Source organism: Strigops habroptila, chromosome 2, assembly GCF_004027225.2.
Source record: "Strigops habroptila isolate Jane chromosome 2, bStrHab1.2.pri, whole genome shotgun sequence".
In the NCBI taxonomy this organism is placed as follows: Eukaryota; Metazoa; Chordata; class Aves; order Psittaciformes; family Psittacidae; genus Strigops; species Strigops habroptila.
The window spans coordinates 21,900,773-21,923,270 of NC_044278.2; the positions used below are offsets into that span (position 1 = coordinate 21,900,773).

General features: G+C 37.9%; 1 protein-coding gene across 2 annotated transcripts in view; it reads right to left on the bottom strand.

The window, feature by feature from the left end:
• NRIP1 (nuclear receptor interacting protein 1) overlaps nucleotides 1–22,498 on the bottom strand; it is an 80,680-nt gene that overhangs the window by 53,163 nt on the left and 5,019 nt on the right. For both annotated transcript variants that reach the window (XM_030476179.1, XM_030476180.1), the window contains exon 2: nucleotides 20,385–20,472. The gene's annotated coding sequence lies outside the window, so the exon portion shown is untranslated. The remainder of the gene's footprint in view (nucleotides 1–20,384; nucleotides 20,473–22,498) is intronic.

Below are 22,498 nucleotides of genomic sequence, written 5' to 3' on the forward strand. Positions count from 1 at the left end.
AATAACAGAGCGCCCTTGTCTTTCCATTCTTAGATGTGGATGCCAAGCCAGAATTCGCTTGACCAAATAAAGATGTTTACAATGTAGGTGTCTGTATCTGAGCAGGTCATGTTAGTCTCCCTTTACAGCCCATGGGAAGAACTATGCTCTTCTACTGAACTCATCCTATAGTATATGCCTGAAGGAGGTCAAATGAATCACACCCTGAAAGCGCCTGTTTCTGTCCCCTGCCTTCCAAGAGTTCTACAGGGTTCCTGTTTCTATTTGCTGACTATGTATAGGGTCTTCCCCCCACCTTCCAGTGAAGAAGTAGACATCTATAACACAGACAAGGAATCCCATGCTATATCCTAACATCATCATAATTTTTTCCTTTTAAGAATCAGTAACAAAACACTGATAGTTTAAGTTCTCAGTTTTCCACACAATACAGTGGATGCCTGCTAATGGGTAACACCTTTACATAACTGCTTTTAGTTATATGACACCAATCAGCACGTTTATTTCAACATATCCAGCAGCTTGCATTTATTCTTTCAGTACTTTTCCCCTCAGATGTCACAAGAATTGCCTCACTCTGGGTAGTAAACTCTTCTCATTAGCACAGCAACTTCCTCTCTTCATTACCAGTCTTCAAAGACTTAGCTAAAGATCTTTCCCTTTAGGTGTGACCTATATATTTCCTTCTAGTTTATTTCCTTTAAGTTTCCAATTTCTTAAGCCTTTTTCCTTTTGTTCTACATTAGAAAAGATAAAATAAATCCAAAATCTGCTGAAACCAGTGAATTTTCAGTTAACTTTGAAACAAGTCACAGTATTTTTTATTTCCTAACCTTTTCCAGAAACAATTAACTTTTTTTTTCCTCATTTCTGATCTCTTGAATTGTCTTAAATCGTGTTCCCAAAACTCTCTGACTGGAAAATGATTAAAATGTGCTCAGGAAAGGGAGGTGGTTAAAATTTTTCTATCCTGTCCAAAGCAGACATGCAAGCTGAACTCTTTCAGCCTGCACAACCAGGCAGTCTCACCTGAGCAAAAAGAGGCACAATGTAGCTGTACCATTAGAAATTGGTCCCAGCTCCCCGAAGCTTAGGGCGTTAGATCAAATTTATCTCCCCTCTTGCTCCCTCATATCCTTCCATAACCATAGCCATCTTGGTTGGCTGATAGGCATTTGTCAATGAACGTTCACACATCTCACAGCAGTTGTAAGATAACTGAGCTTTTCCAGGCCAAAGTATTTATATCCCAATGGTTTACTCCCGCTTTGGCGCTAAGTCATCGTGTAGCACTCCAGACAAAACCCTTCCTTCCGAAAATTACTTTGCCTCTGAACATTTTTCTTCACTGAACTGACCAACCTTGTCTGCAATCACATGGCTAGGGGAAAAAAAAAAAAAGGCATGAAACACCTTCTCGTGGGGTAAAGCAGGCCTTATTACAGTCTTTTCAGCTGTGAGGCTTGGGGAGGGTACTTTAAGCTTAAAGGAACTGGCAATGGTTTTAATGGTTTCACAAATCTCCTTTCCCAGCAGGAAGCAAGCTTTCTATGCCTGGCAGCAACTGTAGAGTCTTCAACAAAGCTGAAAGAAACCAGCACTTATCTAAATTTAACTTGCCATACTTTCAAACTGGTCTGTGTGAGGAAACATCTTTTGCTTTCATTTCATGCAAAACGTTCAATTAAATTCTCTCAGGAAAAAAAGCCCTTTTATGTAGAAAGGCATGTATGCTATTTTTTCTTTAATACATATTTCACTTGTCTTCCCACATGGCTCAAGTGGAAAAAATCTTAGCGTAGCGATTATAAACCCACATTAACCTGCCTTTCTTCAGGGGCAAAGGAGAACAGGAGAAGCAGTGAACAATTCCTCATCTCCATAGGCAAAGAAATAAGACAGGCCTGGCACTGAGCCCACCCAGCAAGCAGACTCTACCAGACCAGGTTGGGAGTACATTCCACAGTGAAAAGTCCTTCTCGAAGAACTTCCTGCCAATGGCTACTTGACATTAAAAACTAGGATGATCTAGGTCAAGTATTCTGGTTGACATTAATTGCTATGTTGGATCACAAAAGCAGGCAGCCTCTCAGCTGGAGCTCAAGTCACGTTAAGCTTAAAAGCAATCGAGGCCAAAACCTTGACTTGTACCCAGAAGCCAAAAGGAAGCCAACGCAGCTGTTGAAGAACTGCCTGAGTGTGTTCCTACCACCCATGCCCTCTCTGCATAGGCAGCTGCCTACTTCTCAGGGTGAAGCTTCATAGCGCTGATCAAGCGTCGCCTCTAGAATAGGCTAGCCAGTAGCCTCAGGAAGAGGTTGCAAAGTCGGACTGTTTCCATGACATGGAACCCCCTCAAGTACACTTTTCTGTGTCCTTATGCAGAAGACTGGGAGACTGCTGGCTCTACATACCTCAAAAACAGCAAACTGCAAAACACTTATACAAGAGGACAGATGAAACACTCCAGTTACAGTAAACTAGTACCACTTGCCTTTAGTGCTTTACCTCCGTTTGCTGCTACTTTTATCTCTACATACTCTGAAGGCAAAGCATGTGCAATATTCAACTGGAAAGGAAAGATGACCTGGAAAAGCAAGTCATCTTTTCATTGACACAAGCACAAGACCAGGTGACTCTCACTTATCCAGCGAAGACAACCAGTGCTTTAGAACACCATGCATGAGAATGTTGGCTGTAAACAGAATTAAAACAAAAACCCAAACACACAAACACAAAAAGCATAAAACACTCTCCCACCCCCCAAAAAAAACCTTACCCAAACCCCAACCAAACAAAAAAAAACAACAAACAACCCTCCCCCCCCCCAAAAAAAAAATCCAAAACCAAAACCAACCAAATAAAGCCCAAAACAACCCAACTCCTCCCAAAGAAAAAGGATTGCCTTTTTCCTTTTCAGGGTTTCTTTTTTGAGAATGCAAACAAGAAAGAGACAATTCAAATTCACATTTTCAGTCCTGAGAGTTATCATCATGGCCAGTGGCAAGGAGGTCAGACTCTGGAACCACTGCTCATGTTGAAGGTATCTCTTTCCATATATTCTTCCAACTATTCCCAAAATATTACTTATAACAGATGAAGAAAATCTTAAGGTACGTAATAAGCTCATGTAAAGAGGCAGCAATGCCACAACCCCTTGCAATTAGTGTATTTTCAAAGCTACAGCTGAAACAAAACAACCAGGTGCTCATCTTGCTTATCCACACAGCTTGAACAACTTGGCCTTTTATACAAGACATAAAAGGAACAGATTAATTTTTAAAGAGTAAAAGATGAAAATATATAGTTGTACTCCATAACTCATAGCAGGTTTCCAAATTGTAATCAATATTCTCCTTTGCATTTAAGCACTGCTGAATCATAATGCTTTTTATTTGTCCATGTGCCAGAAAAAATAATTTTGTTATAGATAACTATATTAGAGTCTGACTGTAGCTTTTGAAGTTCCTTGCAAACCCAATACGGTTTAAGCGTCCATCTGTATTGTTACAAAACTTCTTTACAGTGCTGTAGTACAATATCTTAAGCAACAGACCCTGAGCTAATATTTACCATACAACCCCATAACTACATGTAGACCCAAGCACAGCTGAAAAACCAGAAGTCTACAGCAAGTCCAACAATATTTGTATTATTTTATTGAAAAATTGAGGAATACAAGTGTCAAAATATATTTTTTCAGAAAAGGAAAAATATTTGGAAGCAGTAATTTTTCAATCAAGCCAACTATTTGGCAGTTACAGCACACGCAGTACTGTGTACCATCAACAGTTCAGTTACTCCAATGACAACACAAACCCAAGCTCTTTAGTCAGTGAAGACCTAACACTTCGAATTTTTCTGAATAACACTTTAGGCCAAGCGCGAAATTGTGGAAAGGATCACTTTCTAAAATTCTAACCAGTGCCATTTTGGAAAAAAAAAAAAAAAAAAAAAAAAACACAACAAAAAAAACAAAACACTCCCCCCCCCCAAAAAAAAAAACAAACCCAAAACCCAAAACACCACAAGGAAACACGCAACAACATAAAACCAAACATAACAAAAAACCCAACCTAGAACATAATGCTTTAAAAATACACGTTTTTTTGGTGGTTTGGTGTTTTTTTTCCCCTCAATACAGTGCATACTGTTCTAGACCCAGGTAAGGCATAAAATGTTAAAACATGGCAAAAGCCAAAATTAACTGCAGAGTACACAGCACTTCCCAACATAAGCCAACAGAAATCACCACAGTCTGCCTATATTACTGAGAGAAAGCCTGGTGAATCTCTCAGTGATCATGAACTAGAGCAAATCTTTCCCTTACCCATTTGGACATTAGGAAAAGGTTCTTCACTGAGAGTGTAGCTGGTGACTGGAACACGTCACAGCACCAAGCCTGTCAGAGTTCGAGGAGCGTCTAGACGATGCTCCGAGTCATACGTTTTAGTTTCAGGTAGTCCTGTGAGGAACAGGAAGCTGGACTTGATGAGCCTTGTGAGTCCCTGCCAACCCAAGATGTTCTATGTTTTATACCATATTTGCAGTAAACAAAATATTAATAACCTATTAATACTTTTCAAAAGGCTTTTTTTGATTTCAAAAATAGCCTTTTCTGTTCTTTCATTCATATAAGGACATCAGTACTTTGTGATAGGTCTCCTACAGTCTTCAGAGCAAAGCTTTGGAACATTAGATATTGAACAGGTATTACATACACGAATTTCTAATACAGACAACAGCTGCAGAGATTGAAGATTGATGGCAGGAACAAAGAATACCAACCAGCAAGTCCAACTTCAGTGTTAAAGGAAAAATGCCTCCAGAACTGCAGATCTCAGTGCCCTTTGCTCAATCTTGTTATGTGTGGCAGACAGTTACATCCAAGTCATCCCATAGGGGAACAGGCCAAGGTTTCACTCTGCTTTTGCACAGCCTGGAATTGCTTTTCTGCATTAAGCAGAGAACCAAAACACTTAGGACCCCTTAAAATGGCTAAAAAGGAGAAAGGTGGAAAAGTTTTCTTTAATTCGGTGCATTCACACTGAACACACAATGCAATACTGAAACCACAACACACGCAACTCCACATTTCCCTTTGCAATACACCTCTTTGGAAGTGCCTGTTTCCGCTCACAGATTTATTAGTTTAGCACAATCTAATTCTAGAAACTCCTACCTTCATCTCTGTCCTATTGCAGTAAGTGATGCTTCTATACCACATACACACAAAAACCAGAAGAGCATTTAAGGGACATTTATCTAATTTTGATCCAGAGGTGTTACAATGAGTTGTTAATAATATGTTAGGGACTTAAAAACAAAATGCTTGGTTTTTAGTAGCAGAGAAGCTATAGTCCTTCAAACCACTTTAATATGAATATGTTACCAGCAATTCTAGACAAATCTAAGTACAGAATTAACTCCTATATAGAATACTTTATTACCTGAAAAACCAACACTGCTTGCTTTTGCATACCTAAGAACATTACTTTAGTTAAAACAGCATATGTTTTCTAAGCTATTAAACTGATACACTTTAATATTTAAAAAAAAAAATGGGGTTTTGTTGTTGTGGTTTTTTTGGGTTTTTTTTTTTTTTTTAAAAAAAACAAAACCTATAAAGTGGTAAACTAAAAAAACATTTTATTTTGTCTACTTACTATTAATTCAGTTTGGCTATTAGCTAAGAATGTTTTTGTGTTTCTGGGTAGAAAAGTCTTATGAACCTGAACTTATAAAATTAGATCTGCATCTCGTGATTGATGCCTCCTTATCCAAATTATACTAACGTTTTCATGTCTGCCTACTATTTCTGCTGCAGAGTACGTTTGGATGACAGAAAGGCTTGTTAGGTGATACAGGACTTTCATAAGTTTTACTTTTTTATCCTGTAGGCAAACTTTTAAATAATTTAAAGCCTGTCCTCTTCACCTGTTATTATAAAACTTAGAGGAAATTAGTGGTCTTCATAAATTCAATTACTTTTTGTTTCTTTGTCTTTTTTGGAGGGTTTTTTTTTTTTGTTTTTGTTTTTGTTTTGGTTTTTGTTGTTTTGTTTTTGGTTTTAGTTTTTTTTTTAATTAGATCATCCAGTGCATTCAGAAGTTACTGTGGTAATATGTGCCTTTTCATACAGTATTAGGCTAAAGTAGTCACTTATTAGCCATAGTACACAGTTGCATTTTACGATGAAAGAATGCAAAACATATGAGCCAGGCTACTGATTTAATAAAATTTCCTTTGACAAAACCATAACAAGAGTATCTCATAAGACTGACTCAAAACCATCCTCTACTTAAATACCTGATTATGTTTTTTCGTTACTTTGGAGAGCTGCTAAAATAAAGTGGGGTGGAACAGAAAGCTTCCAGTCACCTGAAAGGAACCACTCTTCTTGTTCAGAGAATCACCTAAAACATGTAACTAGTGTTTTGTTTATCCATCTCTTGTTGCTGTTCTTGATCATGTGCCCATAGGCTCCAGTGAACCTACTGGGGAGTCAGTGATAAAAGAAAATTAAAGAAGAGATTGCCACTTCCAGTCTCCCACTTTGCTTCCGCTTTGCACCCTTGTGCAAATCTTCCCCTAGGTATTCTCCTCCTCCTCCCCCAACACTTTGATCAGTAACAGCACTCTCTTTCCTGACCCTGCAGTAAGCTGGCTCAGGTAATGAAGATGGCACAGACATTTGTATTTTTAATAAGACAAATAATTGCACCTCCTTAAATTGCTCCCAACAGAGTAATACTACTGTCTCTGCCTGTACCAGTATAGTGCAAGGACTGATGGGCCAGGGATAGGACTTCCCTGCTCAGCGAAACTGAGCTGTAATATTAATCTGTGTACTTGGTCTTCATAGGTAAGGATTTACTCTTGCTATTCTTTTGTATTTCCCTATCTAATTAAGTGAATATGCCCAAGCCTTCCCTCACATATGCAACATCTCCCTTTTGTGCAAGCAAAATCTCACATGAATTAACACTGGTTTAAAATTAAAATTGATTAGCAGACCTTATATGACTGCCAATGATAACAACTTTGAATACCAACTGCATCAGCTGTATGCACAGGTAGCAGAACATTTGCCTCTATATAGTCAAGCAAGAGAAGTACTTCAATTCCGCAGACTAAAGCACAAATCAGGTTCTTGTTGCCTTCTAATCTTTAACTCTAGCAAGAAAGAAGGAGATTAAAAAAAAAAACCAAACAAAAAAACCACACAAAAAAACCCCCCACCAAACCACAAAATAAAAATATTTACTCTATTTGTTTCTGAAGGAAGACTCTGTGTGGTCAGAGGGTTACCTGTTATCTTACCTGGTCTTAGTTTTGTCCCCAAATGATCCACAGGCTAGTCTAATGCAGGGCACTGCCAGGAAGATGGTGCCGTTCTTTCTAGTTTTATTCAATCGCCCTTTCTTTTATTTTATTTTACTGTATTTTTAAATAATGCCTCCATGCAACTGCAACCAGGTGTTTTGTCAGTGTTAGACTGAACATCCACCCAGGAATGCTGGTATAAGCCTGTGGGGCTCTGAGATGGGGTACACTCTTGCCACAGACATCCCTTCTGGATGCTCTGTCCAACTTAAGTCCCCACATTTTAGTTGCATACCTGTAAAATTTTAACAGTCCCATTCTTACCCTGTTGTAGTGTGTGTATATGGTTTTATGCCCCAAAACATAGTAAAGTGCTACTTCTAGCTACAATTTCTGTGTTTCTGTATTACAAAAACAATCATTAGCATATGAACTAGACTGGGGGGGGAGTGAGGGAAAGGGGGGAATGATCCCTTTTTTCTTGGATATAATCTACTCCTTCCGGCAAAAGGAAACAACAACAACCAAGCCACCAACTCACAGGAGACCCTACAGTTCCACTAATTTTCACACTGAGTTTCCCCTGGAATCAGGGCACAGTGTAGTTAAAGGACTGACTGTCCTCCTTGGAAAAGACATATTTACTGCAATATAGCTATCCTTTATAGCTATAAAGGAGCAACTGAAATAAATGTTAGTTAGCAGATTTAAAAAAAAAAAAAAAAAAAAAAGTGTTAACTGTTTGGTCACAAACTCAGCATTTACCTCCAAAAAAAAAAAAAAAAAAGCTCATTTTCTGCATGCAGTACAGCTATTTCCCCCAAACTTGGGTGTGTTCCACTTTAGTTTGATGTTCTTTCGCACTCAGTGTCAGAGCTTACAAGAACAGGAAGCAGCCAAAGCAAACTAAGACATGTTTCCCTCATAGGAATTAACATTTTTAAGCATCATGAATGTGCAATTTGGCATGTTGAAAGAAATGCATACAGCTACCCCTTTAAAAAGCCTCTTTTAGGACCAATATCTTTTATGTTCTCTTTCTCAGAGGTCTATGTTCACATGCTCCAACCTATTTTTAGAATGTCCTTCCTAGATTAATTTTTAAACTCAAGTCTGGATACTTTTTTACCCTCTCTCCACCCAGGTATCCCTGTTGAGCCTGTCCCACTACTGGAGACAGCAAGGACATGGAAGTCAGCCTGACACAGGTTTACATCCCACCCTTTCCCACTAAGGGCAGAAAAAACGAGATGGGGAAAGAGTCACCCTTGTACACAAGAACAGGGCACAGCACTTAGAGGCCAAGACCTGTAACTTCCTACAGCACATACGCTATTACATGTACTTTCTCTCACAGTAGGTGACACAAAGCCACCTAATTAAATGCTGCAAGGCTTCAAAGAAGAAAACAGCACTGTTCCCAAACTTTTACAGAAAAGAGTATAAATAAGCATACCTCCCTTCGTTCAAGGGAGCCAGCCCAAGCTTAGGCTTAACAGCATCTCTAACAGAATAAACCCACAACAGACTTTATACTATAAATATGTAACTAAACCTTCTGGCAGTTTTCTCTTGACTAAATGTAATTTAACATCTATAGGTCTAGCTATGCCTGATACTGCTCACAAATGTGACAATTTTAACTGAAGTTAAACGTGTCCCTGCCCATGGCAGGGGGGTTGGAACTAGATGATCTTAAGGTCCTTTCCAACCCTTACGATTCTATGATTCTATGATTCTAAGTCTGTTTATATACTTTCATTTAGAAGGGTCTTGTACCTGAAAGCCTATACACAACACACATCTTTTGAAAGGAAAGAAAGACTTCAGACAACCAGTGGTGACAGTGTGAACTATTTAAGGAAGAAGTAAGTTGTTTTAGACTAAGCCAGATCTTTCCATTCTACTTGCAAACAGCTGGAAAAAAACACCCGTGAAACTCTAATGGTGATTGAAAGGGGCTAGGGGGCAGAATTTAACTAGCTATTTCACATCAGCTAACCAATAAGCAATATCTGCAGAGCTAAACTCAAGCAGCCATTGATGGATGTTAAAGCCCCTCCCCAGAGCTGGGAGGTACAGCATGGATCTATTCCTTTGTTTTCTTGCCTAGAACCACTACATATTTTTGGTTACACATCACATTTTGCCAGTTTTCCACCTGTGAGAGTTCATGCCCTAGACTGGCTACCAGGCTCAGAGCAGTCCAGCACCACACATATTTTATAAAACATGCTTTAAAGCTGTTAATGCAATGACTGTACGAATAACAGCAAAAAAAAAAGGGGGGTGTGTGATGCATGTGTGCAGATCAGGCTCTGCAAATCCTATGTGATGATGATAGCACATACAACAAGCTAGAACACCCAAGTTTTTACCTTTTTACGCTACATCAGAGCTAAACAACTTTCTCCCAGCGGCATTCTCAGGTACAGAGCAGCACATTTTCCCACTGGTCTCTAGCAATCTGTAGTGTCAGGAATCAGAGCAAACCCCATGGTCAGAGGGACACAGGGTTCATAAGCCACACAATGCTCCTGTCAGCCCCTTTTCTTCCTTGTGAGACAGCCTCCGGGTGCTCCAGAAGCCTTGCATAGAGTTCCTGTTGCTAAAGTGTAAACACACTACCTTCCCCTCTGTTATAGCTCTTCCCTCCACAATTGCTCTTCCCTCTAAATTGTTATACAAGTTGTAAAATTAAAGGATAATCAACCTAGCCTAAAGAGATTATTCAAAATTCCCATCATCCACACACTGTTAACTAACAGACTTATTTCATGAAGATTTTCCCCTCTCACCCAGAAAGACAGAGAAAAAGCCAAGTTACATAGAAGTTAAGGTGCCAAATTATGGCGATACCTTCAATTCTGCAACAAGTGGTATTTCCAGTGACACAAGTAATGATATTCCAAGTATTCAGGACTAGTAAGCCTTAGCATCTCTATTGCATTCCCACATGTATCACATCAAGAGGCTTTCCCAGAAATCGAAGATACTATTTTTTTTTCTACATCTCTGAAGTATGCCCACTTCCTAGACCCAACTCACTCATTCTCCAGCTTATCCATCCTCATTCTCCTTTACATTCCGAAAAAAAAGAAATAAATACTGGGTTTGCCTTTGGAGTAGGACAGCTCAGGTATCTTTTTCTCTATATACTCTCAAGACAGGCCAAACTTCACAGCTTTGCTTCTCATCAGGTTGCTCCTCCACTATGCCCACAGACAATGCCTGCTAATGATTGCCATGGAATATATTGAAACAAATTACCAAATCTATTGCACACATGGAGGGGGGAGGGCACGGGTATTATCACTTAGGCACAGAAGGACTGATTTTTTTCTTTTAATTAAAAAATTAAAAAAAAGAAAAAAAATAAAAATAATGTTTTCCAGTATATTCAGATTCTTTGAGACAAACATTTAATAAAAATGTCCATCTTAAACCAAGGTCCTCAAATAATTCCAAAACCATAGCTGGCATTAGATCAGACATACATTACTTATACACGTTGTCACAAGGAGTGGCAAATAGTGCTTGTAAACTGAGATGAAGCTATGCCCAGCGCATCAAAATAGTCAGTGCTGGTCAAACCAATGGGAGACAAGCCTCCAAAATGCACCATCATCACTGAACAACTCAAATGTAAACCATTTACACGTTTCTAGAAGAAAATGTTTTATGCACACATTACACACGAGCAACCTGCAAAGACTAAACAGCACACACAAGATAACCAAAGAGAACTAATAAAAGCATACAGAGGATACTACACCTTTTTCTTCTCCTGTGATCTCACTTCAGTAATTGCCAGTTATTTCTACATATCTTAAGTGTGTCACTTGTAAATAACAAATACAGGAATACAGCGTTGGAACACACCAGTAGTGCATGTATAGGGACTCATCATTCAGAAAACTGAGTTTATGAATTATGTTTATTTATACATTTTTTATATTGTCTAAATGATTAAATCAAAACAGAAAATCATAAGAATATTTGCCCTTATCTTAATTAGTAAGGTTGTTTATGTAAGCTGAAAAGTAAGCATGTGTTTGTTTCTCCATCTCATTTTTATTTATTACAGACGAAGAGCATTGCATTATTTGTACTCTTCAAATCATGAAAGCATACAAAATAATCACATCCCCCACGACTTCTACTACTACAGTTTCCCCTCCCCCTAAAATTTCATCACTACAACTTCAATTATGTCATAAGGTGGCCCTCTGCCCTAGTTATTCCAAACAAGAATGCATGAGGCTCTTTGACAGAGGTCTTAAATACAGAATCTAAATTAGGATTAAAAAACAACCAACCAAACCAAAAAAATACCCAAACAAAAAACCAAGCCCACAGCACACAAAAAGCCACCCCACTCTATGTGCTATGTGCTTCATACCCAGGACAGCATTACAGTTGTTCCAGCCTCAGGAGCATTTGATGTTCCTAGTATGACCAGCTCTAATACACCCTTTATCACATGCCCTTTCAATAGTCTTTCACCTATCTACAGTGTTTATATTAAAGCACAATAACTGCAATATTCAGGAATATTTCAGTATATTACATCACTTTTCTGAATTATTTAAACCACTGCTATTTCTACAATCCAGGGCATCATGTCAGAGTTTGCCAAGTTCTGCAGATGATGTCCATGTGACATTAGCAAGTTTAGCAAAGACAGCCAACTAGTTTTTCCACAGAAATAAGTTGTATGATACACATGGCACATCTGCATTTCCCAGCAACTCTTTGCTCAGTGAGGAGGGGCAGTAGGTGAGAAGACAACACACTTACGCCATCCTATCACAAGAATGGGACCTTCTGCAAAAGGATGGAGCAGGTCATAAGGGTCAGTAGCACCAACACAGATAAACTTGACAAAGTCCACTTGCCACAGCATCAAGCAATAAGCTAACAAGGATTAGATCAGATAGATCGTCTACAATTGTTTATAGCACATGACTCAACTTTCCCTCCTGTACAGTGACCTTTAAGGATGACAAGAAAAGGAGAGGGGCATCCTTATATGTTAAATTCAAACAATCCATTATCCAAAAGAGTAACCGATAATCCGAGTCTCTAAATCTACTTAAGTAGCAGAACAGCAATGGCCTACAATGTCCCCAAAAGGCCACAACAGAGGAAATTTGATTGTTTCCGTGCTCCTGGTATCTTGTGAAGCATGCGCAATTTTCCTCAAAAAAGTAACAACCAAGTCATAAGGTAGGAGACACAGAAATAGCAGGATCATCAGCACAAAGAGGATATTTTAAGACCTGCTTCAATGCTTAAGTTCAGTTTTGCAGAGACAAAATACATCTGGTATTTGCCTAGGCAAAGCTCTGAGGACATCAGAGCTAGAGAAACCATGCATCATTGTGACCCAGAATACCCAGGATTACCCCAAAAGCAGTGCCCAATTACTGTTCACCTTCTCTACTTCACACTAGAATACTTGGAAAACAAAGCCAGAGCAGGGTAATGCAGAAGTGATATTGCTTGGAAAGCCTGAAGGGCACGCTGAACAGACTCTTTTTCCATTAAGAGAATTCACAGTAGAAAATGACTAATGATAATACTTGAGGTCCAGAAGATAAAGTTTGGGAAACTGGCCTTTTATGCATTTCAGATAAAAGGCCAGTTTGGTCATATACGTGCCAAGATAGCCTTGCGCAGATGACAAACTAGATTAAAAAGAAAAAAGTTTGTGAGCAACTGCACCAGACAGTGGTGTTGAAGAGCTATATCCAAAAAACAGGATCTAACTTTCATGTTTGATATTGCAATCCAAAGACAAGCCCAGAGTTCAGTAAACAGTAAATGTGATTCTGCACAACCTTGTTATCTCTTCATCTTGGCAGTTAAACCTATGTGAGGGAGCGCAAAGAGGTTACAAAACGCTATCAGCAGAGTTTATTAAATGTTCCTTTTGCATTTATTTTATAGCAGGATAAAACTTAACGTAGCAGAGAATTAAACACCAGCAAGTTGAGAGGACCAGGACAGATTCTTGAGAAATCATCTTGACCTCCATCAGCAAGGGGAAATATTTCTTCAAGATTTTTTGCACTCTCACTTGGCTACTGTGGAGCAGTTCAGAACAGATTTTTCTCTTGGTATGTTAGCAAAAGCAAATGGCAAAGACGCAAATTCTTCCCTTCCAATAAATATGGCCTGAAGTCACAAAGGGTATTTTTCAGTTGGTTTATCTTTCACTACTACTCCATTATTCAGTGAGTTCTGGAAGTTTAACTTATGATCTTGGAATTCAGGTGAAATTTTGGCCTTACTGAAGTCAATAGCACCATTCCTTCCAATTCCAAAGGCAAAGGATTTCACGTTTATCTGTGGTGTTCCTTCACCCCATCCCCTCACCCCTTTTTGTTCATTATATTCTGGTTTTGAACTTTAGCTCCTTTCCACATCTCCCTCCCAAGAGATTTTGCTTCTCTCTCTTCTGAAAGCACCTTTAGTTCACATAACTTAAAGTTATGATTGTTGTTATGACTTCAAGAAAAACCAAGCTATTGTCCTACCTGCACATTTAGGAAGCACAGTGTAGGACATGAAGCCTTCAGCTCTTACAAAAATGGGAGGGCAAGGATGCTCTTGCTTAGAAGTTATAGGGTATCTCCAGAAGCTACAAATATTCTGATAAGACTATTTAATGAATTAACCAGGCAAGCCATTTTTTTCCATAAATGACAAGCAAACCAGCTATAATCAAAGTTGATGGCTACAGATGAGAAAATATAGGCCTATGCCCTGCGTTTTCTATTGCCTGAGAAACTAAGGCAAAAACCAGTAGCTTGCTGCTCTTCCCTGATATTTTACACCTCTTTTTCACCTTATTTCAGCAGCAGTGAGAATAAAGACAAAAGCAACAGCAAAGAACAAAGCATGAATCCCATTCTTGCAAAAAGAGGGAGGGGGAACAAAAGACAGAAGTGGATAGACTACTTCTAGCAATTATTGTCAAGTATTTTTGCACTTCCTTCCTTAATGTAGCCCCTTTCCTACACAAAAGCCCAGAAATAGTTCTGAGAGGTTCCCTTTGTAGGACAAGGAAAAATGAAAACTGTAATAAGACTATGCAATGAAGTTAAATTTTCCCAATAAATGCAAGCTACGGGAAACACATTGAGGTCAAATAAAACTATTATTTGCCTTATCAAACACTATTTTCTTCAGCTGCTAAATAGCAACATTATGAAGCCATTTTAGACAGTAAAATTTAACCTTATATTAACCTTCCATATTAAGTAAACAAACCTTTCTAGCCAATAAGCATCTCTGTGAACTCTCCAAGATGATAAGCAATACCTTAATTACATTCATTTACATGACTTTGAAATTGTTCCAGACCAAAGTCATCAACTACAAGGTCAAAGAGTGTGGAAATCTAAAATAAGGAGAAATCCATAGTCAGACAGTTCACACAAGCATATGGTGCAGCGTCATTTCTACTCAGTTTGTAAAGGGTCAGGGATACCAACCAAGTGCTCATCTTCTCATTAGTTATCTGAAAAAAAGCAAATCTCTCAAACACCAAAGACTGTGACTGTATCCTTTCCTTTTTTGAAGACTGTTTGAAGTTGAAAACAATGGACGCTTCAGAATTGTTTTTAATGCCTCATGGCCAGTCAAGCTGTATGAATACCTTACACGAAAATTTTACAGTGTTCTAACTGAAAGGTGCAATGTAAAAGAAGAGATATTAAAAAAACCCCACACCCTACAGCTAATTCACTGACAATAACAGAATATTTGATAGTCCTGTTATATTCGATAATGCTAAACTGTTTTGCTGAGATTTATCCAATGATGGAATGGTAGAAAAGAAGCCATCATACTGACTATCATCACTCAACTTCATGAACTGTGCAGACTCACAGAGAAACCCAAGCCCAATAAAAATCACTACCTAGACTTCCACTCTCATCAAGAAAACTAGACTGTATCCTTATGGGCAGAAAATATCCTGTATGAAGTCCTAAGTACAATTACTAGCATACTACTTGAAAACATTTATTATTCTATCTGTACTATGCTTAGCGCAGGAAATGCTCATTACATTCAAGCAGCAATTATAAAGATTTTAACAATGACTGTTGCAAGAAACTTCATAAAGTATGTTCTGCCTTGAAACAGCAGAAAAGCAGACACAGCGTCCATCCCACTCCCAAGATATTAGAGAATGGCCTGGGTATGATCAATAGCAATCAAATTAGCCAAAAGTATGCATACATGCACAATGCACTAATAGATCATTTCAGGATTGTACTTTGTGTATTATACCCATGAAAATATTACTAATATGCATATATGAAAATCTAAAGTACAGCGTTTGGATTTAGGCAATCTCATATCAATGCAGTGCAGCTGACAACATTTTCTTAGTGTTAAATTAGATAAATCTCCCTGCACCCTCACTTTACTAGCCAAGCACTTTCTACACAACTCTCAAGCCAACAACCTTCTGCAATTTAAGTATGATTTAGTGCAAGAGAAGCAATGAGTATTATAAAATTTATGCTTGTTCACCTTCTCTCCCCACAGAGAAGGGCAAGATGGTTTTTTACGTAAATATGTATTAGATCCAAATCATTTAAATAGATATCATTCCATAGAGAACATGATGCTGCATATGCCCATTTCAGCTCCCTGCTACTAAATAAACCCCAAGATAATGATGTTGTCTTGCTCATCCTAAAAGACACTGAAAACATTTCTAGGTATTTCAAATGGAAGTAAAAAGAAGAGACTTCCATGAGGAAAAAAAGGAAAAACTAAGGTGGTTCTTACAAAATAAGGTGAAGACAAGTTACTCATACATCACAAATTAGTAAATCTCTTCAGGAACAGGCCACAGCCGTTACAGCAAAAGTGTACCTCAGGTATGTGGAGCAGTCTTTATAGTATGAATATCAAGTCATTACTATCTTCAATTTTTACTTTTATTTTCCTTTAAATGAAGGAAGGTAAAAACAATCATGTTTGCAAGGAGCAAACCAAGAAATTTTAGACAGGTGACTAACTATAAAAATTAATGTAGGAATGTTAAATGCAAGGTGCCAAATGTTGATTTCATGCAGTTTTATTTCTCAGTTATATTTAGCTACAAGTGTTACTGCTTGGACAGAGCGGGGAGAAAGAATAGGGAAAACTTAAATAATGTCTTTTAAAAATAAGAGCTTTAAGCATTACTTTTAAGTGAGCACATCTCAGTGCTTTTCACAAAATACAAAGGAAGTTAATCAATATGTTATCACAAATTACAGTTAACAATTTAATTCAAAACTGTGCATTTATTTAAAGTGAGGAAGACTGTTGTTGGTCTTTAAGCTATCGCATATCATTTGGGCCACAGTCAGTTATGTTACAATACAGTCTGACCTCTACTTGATTTTAAAATAGGATAATCACCTTCAACTATGTATGAACCTTGAACATTATCAAAAACAGTTTTATTGCATCAACGATTTATTAATAGTCTTATATTAATAGTAATGTAACTTTGATTTTACAAAGTCATAAAGATGACGAGAAACACAGTCAAGACTTACTGTGCTATTTATTTTATTTTAGGCTTATAAGGCAACCTCATGATGCAGTCAGAGGAACTATCTAGAGAGTAATGGCTATAAAGGAGAAAACAACAGAACACACATGTATCATCCCAGTTCAGCAAAGGAGTGGGAAGGATACAGACAGCATAACGAAGTTCAGATAAATACCAAAACCTTTTAAGAGCTGAAATTCTTCTCTAGCTGACCATGCCTGGAACTGGAAAACTGCTCACGCTGAGGCAGGTAACCTCCGGACAAGCACATTAACAACAACTGCTATAACGGAAACATGTGAGCCCTATGGAGTAGCACACTCAGCTAGATCCCCCTTCAAAGTGAAGCACTGCAAAGGGACCAAATCCTACAGGCCTGCATTCAAAACAGACCTGACCAAGGAGGAAGTGTTTCTCCTAGACCTTTCTGGTTCAAAACACTTGCCGCCACAGCAGCCCTGCTGTGTTCTTCGTATTGCACGGTCACTTTTATAGCTGTTAGCCCCATTACAACACAGTTAGCAGTTTAAACAAAGAGCAACTAAGAAAGTACAATATTCTATAACTGGCATTTACAGCATCGGCCTTGGACTTCTAATCTTTACCAGACAGGCACACAAATCAATCTATCAGCTCATAAAGGTATGCTTTTTAACCTCTAAAACAGATGGGATTGGCCAGAAACGTCTGGCATGTCAAACTGCTAATCACTGCTGCCCTTTGCACAAAATAACCCACTTAAGTTGAGGCATGGTTGCACTGTAACAGACATTAGTCTGTGGGAAACCCATTTAACTGTCACATACTCCTGCCACTCCTGCTCTCCCTTAATTAAGCCTAATGCCTTATGCTTTGACCTTTTGTTCTAGCCTATTAACCCTATCTAGTACAAGTTCAAATATGTTAAACTTAAGTTTGCTGTAAAATATTAAATGTCAAGCTACAGAAAGAATGAAGGATGTTTCTCTACCCTGCAAGTTACCAATCCCTTCACCAAATTTCCTGTGATGACAAAATGGAAGCACTGTGTTAATCCCCAAATACAAAATACAACCGAACTAATCAGCTAATCAGTTCCACAGCAAAAGCATGGAGTTTCTTCCACTTGCACAGTCTACTTTTTCCTCTTGGGGGGGGTGGGGGATGTGGTAAAACTTCTGTTTGCAACTTCATATCCTCAGGCTTTCGGGTTTTATCCAACAAGAAAAGCACATACTATCAGCCAAGATCACACTGCACTCACTTGCTGTTCTCCAAAACCTATCATTAAAAATAAGACGTAATGGGTTTACAGTGACCAATACCTCCTCAATTAAAGGCTGCCTCTGCCAACTGTGTTCCCACTGAGTCACCACCTTGTTCTTTTCACAAGATACTTACAGACGAGAATTAAAAACTAACAGTAAGTGTATCTTCTTGAGTGAGTTGAAGTTTCTCAGGCTTGCATAAACTTAAACAAGGACATAATTTATAAATTTTAGATCATTGCTACATGATTTCTCTTTGACGCAAGCTCAACGTTAGCATGACTGCCTTCCCCTCTTGTATCTCTTATTTCACAAAGGGTACATGGCATCAATAAGATCAACAGTTACGTTTGTAAAGCAGTACTCTTTTGGAGAAAGATCACTCTAAGGGCCCAGAACTTAAAACAAGAGGTCTAATTCCAGTAACAAAACCAGATCTCTGATCAAGACATAACTCTACTTGACTCCACATTAAAACTATTTACAATGGTATGCAATTCAAACTTGTATATCAACACAGGTATTCTATAATTAGTACTTATAACCAACAAACCAACCTGTTCCCCAACACCCAAGAAAACCCCAATACATAGCACATAACTGTTTTATAACATTAGTTAGAAATGGAAAAGAAGAGCGTAAACTGTGTCAGGATTACCAGCCATGTATACACTATCAAACAAGTTCTCAAATTCTTAGCTTAACCACCTTACTGATAAGTTGAATACTTGATGCGAGACCCTTATTTACAGCTTACACTTCTGCAACTCTGATTAAATAGAATTGCTTTTAAACAGAGGTGACAATCTTGAAACAAATCTTTGAATAACTGTTTCTGAAGATGTTAAATCTTTCACAAGCTTGTTGCCACAAAAGCCACTCTCTACTAAATTCTGTTAAGGCTGTATAAGTGACCATCTGCTGCTGATCACAACAATTCTCAAGTTGTAAATAGCTAATTAATGATGTTTTAATTCCAAAGCGCCTATCTTACTGATTCTGAGACCAGCAAGTAACACAATTAACTTTCCTGTAAATACAATTGCTCAGACAACTAAGAAGCACAACAGCAATGCTAGACATTTGTTTTTTTCTTTTTCGGGAGTCAGATACAGAACATTATTGGGAGGGCAGGGCGGAAGGAAGAGATCCCTCATCTCAAATTTCCCTTTATTTCCAAAACACTGATTCCGAATAAATCCAAATCTCCTCAATTTAAAAAGCACCAATATTTTCTAATGATTTCACTTTTCTGCATTCTGTTATGTTGGAGATGCTCAAACTGAAGTACACGAACACTATACAACACTATATTCAAATGAAGTCAAGCAACACAGGGATTTATTAAAAAAATATTTATCCTTGCATCTGCAATCTGTGTCATTATGACAGATACGTGAGAAGTTTTGCAGGCTGGGATTTGGTATGACTGCCTCTAGCTTCTAGACCTTCCCTACTAATGCTCACAAAAGTTGCCACTGGAGGCAATGCAAATGAGTCCTAAGAGAGACAAGAAACAAAACAACAACTGTTTGTCAACCATTACACGCCCAAATTGTATTCTTTATGCTCATCAGGATTCTCAAGTTCTTAAGCATGCATGTAGGCCCACCGAGTACAGTGGGGCTACTCAAGTGAATAAAACTACTCACAAATGAAAGTGCATATACATAAGCAATCACTGGACAATACCTGGGGAATTATTCCCCAGTATCAAAGAAAAATAGGATTTAGGAAATGGGAACCAAGGGAGCAGATCCAAACAAAATGACAGCAGTGCTAAATGTCTACAAGCCATTGTAATGTAATATCTAATAATGATTTTACTGTGACAGTCCCTTGCCACAGAAGCTGAATTTGGATCTGTTTTATTTAAAAAGTAAGAGATTGTAACACAGTAAATTTTGTTTAATCTTCTCTTTCATTCTGAAATTACATGTAAATCAAGTTGTTCTCTATTTAGCAGCTACCTCCCAAACAACTAGGCTAAATCTTCAGGACTTACCAGCAAATTCCACACAAGGTTCAAATGCTACAAAAATAATTATTTCTCCTTAATCAGCACACTCTAAAAAAAGTCTTGCAGTAAAAGAGGGAGATTATCTTAAAAATTTATCACTTAAAAACGTATTATCATACTAAAAGACTTGTACATAGCAGACAGTTGTCTGACAAATTTGGCAAGAAAAAGAAGAAACTCCAAACCAAAGAGGCAAGGTAAATAACCCAAACACATTACCTACCTTGAAGAAAGTGGTCCCATCGGGAAAGCTCTTCCTTCAGGAGTCCAAGGATGCATTAACTTTCTTCCTCAACAATTCCATGCTTGATCTGAAAAGAACAGCAAAAATTGGCCTATGAAAGTCTGCACACTGATTTTTCCTATCCAATATACTTCTACTTTCTTATTGTTGATGTAATAGAAAGCAATGCTTTATCTTGGCTAGTAAGAACTCTAAATAACATTTCAATTTCAGAAGAAAAATGTAACTCCAAACTTCAGAAATCTAAGTCTTCCAAACAGAACCATCAGTAATACGAGTAGAAACAAACGGCATTGTCTAGACTTGTACTGATTAAGTGAACAGTGTTTCTGCAAGAACAAAATTCACGTTCAACTGATTCAAAGCCACTCTTTCTTTCATTCAAAAACCAGCTGTGACATGAAAGCCCTCCTTCCTATGCACTAGTAACTGCTTAACACTTCAAACTTGCACCTATGAACGTCAAAATCATAAACAGCCCCTATTCATTTAAATATATATAGACACAAGGAAAAGAGTGTAGTATAACTGGTGAATGTAATGCTAAACACCATAAAATGAGTTAAAAAAAAAGTAAACCAGTAGAAATTACAATATTTGCTTTTGAGATGTTCAGCAATTACATAGTTCAGCAATTAAACATAATATTATAGTTAGAAGGTGTTACTCATCACAAGCACCACCTTAAAAATTCTTCTCACCACCTATCTACTATTCCTAAGTGAACTTTTGCTAAAAGATGCAAACTTACAGCTAGCCCGGATCATCGTTATTTGCCTTGTTCTTGTGACAAGCCACATTATTAAAGGTTATATTAAATCTCGTGTCACCAAGTTACCACCCAAACAGCATGTTTATTATGCATAAAGAGTCAAATGTAACTACAATAAAAATATATTTAAAGAAAAACCAAACAAAAAACCCCAAACAAATGGGAAAAAAAAAATAAAAAATAGACTTTCTCCTGTTTGGCTGAACTTTCCCCTTCTCTTGCTTGGCAGAGAGAGAATTCCTCCCCACTTTTCCACATCTTTAGCTTTTGTTCTCAGAAAACTTGTATACAAAAGCTTTTTAAATACAGAATTTCTCTAGCACAGAAGACCCCACTGGTAGCTCTGGGCACACAAGGGTGGAGAGAGGCAGAGTGGGAAGCGTGTGCACTGCGGGCAGCCTTCAGCATTTCCCCCTGCCACAAAACCACCTGGGCTAAAGCCAGCTTAGAGAAAAAACATCTGACTGACCACTGCAATACGTTACCTTGGGGAGGAACCAATAAGAAAAAATAGTAAATAAAACAAACAAACAAACAAAAACCAACCAAGCAAAAAAGAAAAAAAAAAAACCCAAACAGAAAAACCCAAGCAACCAACAGGTGTTGATACATGGGTGGTCATCCAAAAGAAGACCTATGCAAAGCTTTCAGGTACATGAAATAACAGAGGCATGCTTGACTACTGCCAGCATCAAGACCCAAAAAAAGCAATAGAGCCAATTAAGCTGAAAAAAAGTAGTAAATACCCTGAAATACTACATGCAGACACTATTTCAAATCCTTCCCCTATGTACACCACAAAATAAAAAGACAATTTGCACCACAGACCAGTAGCAATCCTCAACATTTGGATTCAATTAGGGGGGAAAAAAAAAAAAAAAAAAAACTACCATTGCAGTCAAACAAACAGAGAAATGATAGGTAGAGTGACAAAAGTGGTTATAAACATAGTTCAAAGCCTTTCCAATCCCATTTCACTGAAAGGGCAAATAAACTGGATATGAAATCTTTTGCGACCAAAGGAAAAATGAGACAAGAGGTCCCTCACAGCAGAAGGAAGCAGCACTTAAAAATACATATTCACCTTTTCAAGTCACCTTAATTTGAGAAAAATAGTTAATACCAGTATTTTTCTTCTTATGGTATAGATGTAGCCTTTTTTTTTTTTTTTTTTTTTTTTTTTTATCACTGACAAATGGCTTTATTTAAGTATTTCTACTTCCAAGAGAAGACAGATTTGTATTTAGTAGGGGGGGGAACACAACAAACACCTCACACTGTATTGCCATCAAGGTTCACTGTATAGACAGGACTTCCTTTA